Source organism: Taeniopygia guttata, chromosome 2, assembly GCF_048771995.1.
Source record: "Taeniopygia guttata chromosome 2, bTaeGut7.mat, whole genome shotgun sequence".
NCBI classification, from domain to species: domain Eukaryota; kingdom Metazoa; phylum Chordata; class Aves; order Passeriformes; family Estrildidae; genus Taeniopygia; species Taeniopygia guttata.
The window spans coordinates 6,644,305-6,651,275 of record NC_133026.1 but is presented as its reverse complement, the minus strand read 5'-3'; the positions used below and the strand labels follow the sequence as shown (position 1 = coordinate 6,651,275).

The following is a 6,971-nucleotide window of genomic DNA, read 5'->3' as shown; positions in this document are numbered from 1 at the left end:
GCTACTTCACTGTAGTAATCTTTCACAGAATCATTAGCATAGAATAGCCTTGGTTGGAAGGGATTTTAAAAATCACCCAGTTCCAGCCTCTCTGCCATGTGCAGGACACCTTCCACTAGACCAGGTTGCTCAGAGTTCCATCCAGCCTGGCCTTAAACACTTTCAGAGATGGGATATCCAAAACTTCTCTGGGCAACCTGTTCCAGTGCCTCACTCCCCTCGTAATAAAGAATTTTCTTCAGTTTGAGGCCATTCCCTCTTGTTCTATCAGTACATGCCCTTGTAAATAGTCTCTCCATGTTTCTTGTGGGCTCCCTTCAGGTGCTGGATGGCTGCAATTAGGTCACCTCAAAGTCTGCTCTTTTCCAGTCCAATTGGTATAATTTTGAGAATAATTTTGGGTTTCTATGCTCATGGTGGTGCCACATGTTATTTGGCCTCACAGTACTTCCACATGATGCCAGAACCTCTGGAAAAGTCTCATAATGATCAGAACTATCTCACAGTCTGTAGGGCTGAGGTCAAAAGGAGTCACTCTTGCCCTTTCTCAGTAAGTTTTGAAAAAACTCATCTTCTGGGCAAGGATATATATATTCTTGGACAACATCAGAGGGCTTGGAGCATTTGAATAGTTAACTTCTTTTCCCATTGTTGTAAGGGAATAATGGTCTTTCACCCAAATGAGTACATTCTTTAATTCAGTTTATAGCTCACAATGACTGTGAGAGATGAGCTAATCTGCGGTGCTTTCAATTCCAGCTTTGTATCTTGAGAGTACCAAGATTTAAGGGTTATTTTTTTTTTTCTCTGACTGAGTTAAGTTGGGGGTTTTATTTTAAAAATATAATGACAGGGCAGACCCAGCCCTGGTATCCAGCTGTGAATTGGACACTAATCTTTTGGTAGTCATACCTCATTTGGCCTAATTCTCAGATTAAAATTTACATTCTGGGTGGGAACATATTCCAATCCCCTGTTAATAACCCTATTATCATATTTAATATAATCCCTTTCATTAATATATTGCCATTATCTTTTTTGCCCATTTTTCACTGAAAATCTATTCCAGAACTTACTTGCTCTTATACATAAGAAAATCCTTCCAATTCTAAATATTTTCATTACAGGGGTTTTAAAAAATATTTTTTCTTACAGCAACTTTAAATTTTGGCTTAATTGATTTGGCTGAGAATATGCTCAGAGTCGGGCTAATGTTTTTTGAAAGAATTTATAAATCTGTAATTTCAGTGCTCTCCAATTTTCTTCAAGGAGAAAGTACATGTTTCCTCCTGCCCAGCACTCCTTTGATACCAAGAGCTATTTATTTGCTTAGAGCAGCTCTTCAGTTTTGGGAGTTTCTTTTAATTTTGCCTTTGCAGCTTGAAATATGTGGTCTCTCATAGCAGAAATTAAAAAGAAATTCAGCACATACTACCCAGGAGGAATGTTGCTACTAATTGGTTACCCAGAGGATAAGTAATGATGCAGCTTTGCTGTGAAAATAATTAATGAGGGACATATATTTTATGGAGAAGAAAATTTTATCATTCACTCAACTTTACCATTGAAGCTGTAATTTTTGTGTGATTTGGTGATAAATATTTTTGTGACCTTTGATGTATACTTGTTGGGGTATTGGGATTCCTTCAGCTTCTCTTTTAGTGTTAATGAGCAGAGTGCACTAAAAATATTTTTCCTGAATTTGCCCTTAATTTATGGGACATCAGTGCTCTGGTGGGACTAAGCCTTTTGCTGTGGGATTACTGTCAGATTCTGCAGACATGAATGGCAAAAGTTGTTCCTTTATCTCCAAAAACCTTAAAATAAACTGAGTTTCCACTCCCAGGATTGGAAGTCTTGCTGATGAGTTGAAGGACAGCAAACCTCACAGAGCTGAAGAACAGCATAAATGTTTGCCCAAACACCAAAAAGTAAATTCTGATATTAACAGCCCAAGAGTGGCATTTGACTATTCCATTAAATCGACCACATTGTACCAAATATTTTGTATTTTATTTTGGCAGTGAAATAATATTTGTTGAATATGGCTCCTCAAGTCCTGATGAAAACAAAACTTCTGTTATGATAAGATTGCAGGATTAGCCTCAGCTTTAGTCATTAATGGCCTGCTTCCAGCAAATTTCTTATGGGATGCCTGAGACTGGTTTGAGATATATATGCTACATATGTTTATGTCTGCATATCAGCAATTCTGTATCTTTAATATGGTATAAAATTAGACCTGTTTATGGTGGGTTTTACATATGGGTGGTCCTCCTATATTCTTGATTAGTTATACATAATTTAATACTCTTGTAGTATATGCAGTCAAAATACAAATGTGTTACAATCCTGATTTGAAGTTCCCAGACACAAAAAGCTTGTCATTACAATCTTCTAGATATCAAATACCAGCTCAGATATTCATCATTCTGATAATTCTGAATAACTGATAATTTTATTAGTTCAAATAGTAAAATAATGCTCAGTAGAGCTTACTACAGTGCAATAAAAATATCTTCCACATGATCAGCCTCGTGCCATCAGAAGTAGTGTGGGTGGGCATTGGGAAATTTGACAGGAGGATGACTGCTCTCTCCCTTCTTTCCCCCAAGCAGTTGTGAGCCCAAAGCATCTTACCAAGACCCATGGAGTGCAGCACTGAGACTCTTGGAATCACTGAGCTCATGGTCAGCTCCCAGTGGAAATGGGTTTCTTGTGGACCACAGTAATGCTGGGCATAAAGAACATGTTTCACTCAGCTTAAGAGAGCCTCCCACATTTCCCACGCACATTTTTATGTATACCAGAAAATAAAATAAATTTGTGTTTAGTTAGAAGACCATAAAGTCAAGATTATACCCTTCCTGTCATCTGTGAAGCTTACAGAGATGCTTACAGAAACAGAAATAAATTGCAACTCACCTGATACAGGACTTTACAATTTTTTCAATCATCCCCCTGCTCTTCACCCTCCTCCAGTACCTAAGTCCTGTGCCCTTCCTGCACACGATTCCTGATTTTATTCATCCAGCAGTAGCATTTTTCCACACTTTGTGGCAGACTTCCTTGGACTGTAGAAGTGGATATGATCTTGAGATCTGTTCTTTCCAAGCAGATCATTGTATCCCATGTCTCATGATTCCAGCAGGCAATTTCACTGTATTGATGTTCACTTTGTGTGAGCTTCTGACTGTGTCCTCATTCACTAAAACAAGAGATATTCCTGCTGGTTGCTTGTATTTGTTTGGCTCTCTAAGCTGATTGTTGAAGAAGGAGTAAAGACCATGTATAGGGAAGGCAATTTGGCTTCAAATAACCTAAATTCAAACTGTTCTCTGTGCTCTCCCTGCAGAGTTGAGTACCAGAGAGCTGAGTGGCTGCTTTCTGCTGGAAGTTACTAAGCGGGGACCTATAAATTACTAATTACAAAGGTAAGAGCTACTTTATTTTTATTTCATCAAGGATATTCAGTAGAAAATACTCTCTTTGCATGGCCAGCATAACTTTGAGGATTCATGTTGACTACCTTGTGCCTTCATATGTTAATTCATACCTATCTAGGAATATTACAACTATAACCTCTTCATTAGTAATAGAACACAATTAATTAATAATTTTGTTTGGTTTGTTGTCTGTCTTCAACACCTGGAAGTTCTCCTTGAGCCTTTTCTTTTAAGTCACTTTTTACCTTCATTGTATCTACTGAGCTTCCACATCTCTCTGATGTTACCTTGTAATTTTTCATTTAAAGACTCTAAAGTCCAGGTACTTTGCAAAATAAGACATAATCAAAATTTTAGTTGAAAATAAAATAATAATCTTAATGAAGCAACACTGAATTACATTAACTATTTTTGGGAACTCTTTGGATTGATTGTGGGGACCACTTCTATATTCTAGATATAGAATTTGATATAGATATGTAATTTCTAGATATTTGTTTGCTTCTAAAGCTCTTCTGATAAGATTTTAGACCCTCTTCTTATGAAAAAATGATAAAAATAAAATTATTTTGAGATATTTTGAAGTGAAAGTTCTTCCTGACATGAAATTATGTTATTACAAACCTTTCCTTACTGTAATTTTCACCATTTTCTAACACTGTTAGTCAGATTCTCCTGGCTTTAGAATCTGATTGAATGACGTTTGTTAAATTTGCACTTGCTATGTAATATATATACTTATTTTGTAATTATATCAACGCTATGGTAATGTGCAATCTGCAGTCATTAACTGGATATACCCATCACCATTCATGTGTCAGAATGATTTGCCAATTATCATGACCCTTGGTACCTTCATCATTGCACATCTGAGATTCCTCCTTGTACAGCTCATTTTCTACCAAAACAGGAGCAGTGTAGTGGGAACTGTGTTGGCCTCCTCCTATGGAAGTGGTCTGCTGACAGGCATTGAAAAGACTGAGGAACAAATGTAGTTTAGTTTTCAGAGAGCCCAGGCACGCAGGGAAGCCAGAATCTAACATTTCCATCCTCTTGGCACAGGGCTGAATGCAGATCTCAGGTGGTACAGCAAGGCTTTTAGGAAAACTCTTACCTCTCAGAGCAGCCATGACCAGGCTTCCTACTGGCAATGATCCCTGACTGGTGTTAATTCCTGAGCCATGCCTTGGCAGGGTCTTGGAGAGCTGCAGACAGCCTGAGCCAAAGCTCTGCAGGGACTGTGAACAGTTTAACAACCAGGACAGTGCCAGGACACTGCTCAGGCCTGTGTTCTGGTGCTGTGGTTTGCTGGTGGAGATGACAGCTCTGAGCCACCTTTCCTACATGTCACCTTTTGTCCTGGGGAGATGTCATCTTGGATCTGCATGAAATCACACTAAACACTTGCTCATCATGCTTGCCTGCACCCATCACACATGGAGAAGCAGAAAAACAAATCCTGCAGCACCTCAATTACATAGAGTACATACCTGGGATCAAAAGATGTTGGCAATGTTGCAAAAAAGCCTAGTTTAGAAAGACTGTGCTCTCAGTACAAGAGAAATACAATTAATTTATGAAAACAAGGAGGAGTCACCATTCACCTCTCATGCTTTTGGATGTTTGGTTCCTGTTGCACACATTGTGATATCCATGGGTCCTAGATACCAAGGTGTAGCCAGGCAGTTTCAGTGCATTCTGATCCTTTGGAAGCCATTGTGCAGAGGAGGTTTCATATCATTCTTCTCTTTCTTCTTGTTTTTATTCAGTCCTCTGTCTCATCAATAAACTATCACCTTCTCATTAATTCTTCACATTCTAGGGCTCTCCTGTTATTAGTTACTACCAGGTGAGAGAGCATGTTTGGATTGTTTTACAATTGTTGCAATTTTGCCTTCTGTGTTCTGTTTGCCTGGTGTGTTCTGGGACTCTGTGCCGCCAGTGCCTTGCAGCATAACAAATTTGAAGCTAAACATGCAAAATTTATTTTCTTTGAGATCTTACAGACCATCCTGGAATTGACTGCTTATGATTGCTTTGGAAACCTCACCGCTTTTTGCCTCTGCACCACCAAGCAGTGACAGACTGATGTTTTGGGGCAGTCTCACCCCCTTCATTCCAGAAGGTGTTCCTTCATTCCAGAAGTGCTGTTCCTGCCCACTGTCCTGTCTGAAGCCAAGCATACTCCTTGCCAAGGAATAAATTCTGATATTATCACACAGAGAAGGCTCACAGAAAGTGTGTTTGTAATTCTTCAGCTCTCTGAATTCTTCCCAGTTTACACGGAACATGGAAGTACTTTCAGATTTGTGTTGCTGAAAACACTTTTTGTTCTTATGCCCACACATACCTGATAGAACTATGTCTCTGCCTCCTTTAAACATTCTTTTAGCTAATGTAGTTCATTATGCATATTGTTGGAAAAGAAAATGAAAAGCAGACTCGTCTTGAATTCTATCTGTAATTCTCTGTGTTAATTTGCACAACTGACAAAAACCACTCAATATGGGAAATGAATCTTTTCTCACTGGTTTTGCATACAATATATTATATTAAATTTTGACTGAGGTTATCTGTCTAACTTGAAGGCCTACATATGCAAATCCAAAGCTCCAATTTTGGCTAACAGCCAGAAATTCTGACTCACAATCAGCAGAAAACACAAAAGAAATTTTCCTGTATCAGTAAGGAGGAAATCGGCTACTTTTAAAAGTCTTTGTCATTTCTTCTATCACTCTAAAGTACTAAGAAAACTGGAGCATCATTCCAGTTAATGGAAATTTTTTTATATATAAAAACCAATATAAAAAAATAATGTCTCATAAGGTACTTTGATCTTTGGAAGGCTCTCCTGGCTCTCAGAACCAACAGAGGTTGTGTGAACTTTGAAGAATCAGCCTCAAGATTTTTTTATCAAGCTGTTGTGGTTCAAACAAGAAAATGTGTTTTCCATGTTTGTACCTTGTCAGGTCTCCCAGATCCTTTCTAGCAGAGGAGACAGAGAGTATTATTCTTATTTTACTCTTACAGTGTAGTGATACAAATGAGAAACAGAACTTACCTGTTGACACAGTCTCATTTTGAATGATGACTTCCGAAACTTTTTGATACTCAGGATCAGTTGTCAAGATGGACAAGATCTGCAAGTGAAAAAGTAAGTAAACGCAAAAAACTGCCCCTTCCCTCGGCAGTTTGAGAGAAATCAGCAGTCAGATTAAATTAGAGAAACATCTTAGAAAGGCCCTATGAAACTGCTTCTCTCTCACTTCCTCTCCTCTGTGACGTGGTCTGGGTGAGAAGACATCCCAGTGACTCAGTGTATGAAGCAGTGCAGCAGCTCTGGAGGGAATGGCCAGCACCCAGCAGAAATTTTGGGTAGGGATCCTGGTGAAGTAGGGAGGGGGCTGCAGGGCAGACTGTGCTGCTGGGCTTCAGGTGACAAGAAAATCCATTGCAGTAACCACTTGCCTGCCAGAAGGTGTCTGACAGCCTGGAGAGGAAGCACAGCCATCTGTCCACACAACC

The 6,971-nt window shown here is 38.9% G+C and overlaps 1 long non-coding RNA gene across 1 annotated transcript; it reads left to right on the top strand.

Annotated features, from left to right (window-relative positions):
- Nucleotides 1-3,374: 3,374 nt before the first annotated feature.
- On the top strand, nucleotides 3,375-6,016 carry LOC121469362 (uncharacterized). Its single transcript, XR_005979345.2, has 2 exons — nucleotides 3,375-3,434; nucleotides 5,444-6,016. It is a non-coding gene; the product is annotated as an uncharacterized lncRNA (long non-coding RNA).
- Nucleotides 6,017-6,971: the final 955 nt, after the last annotated feature.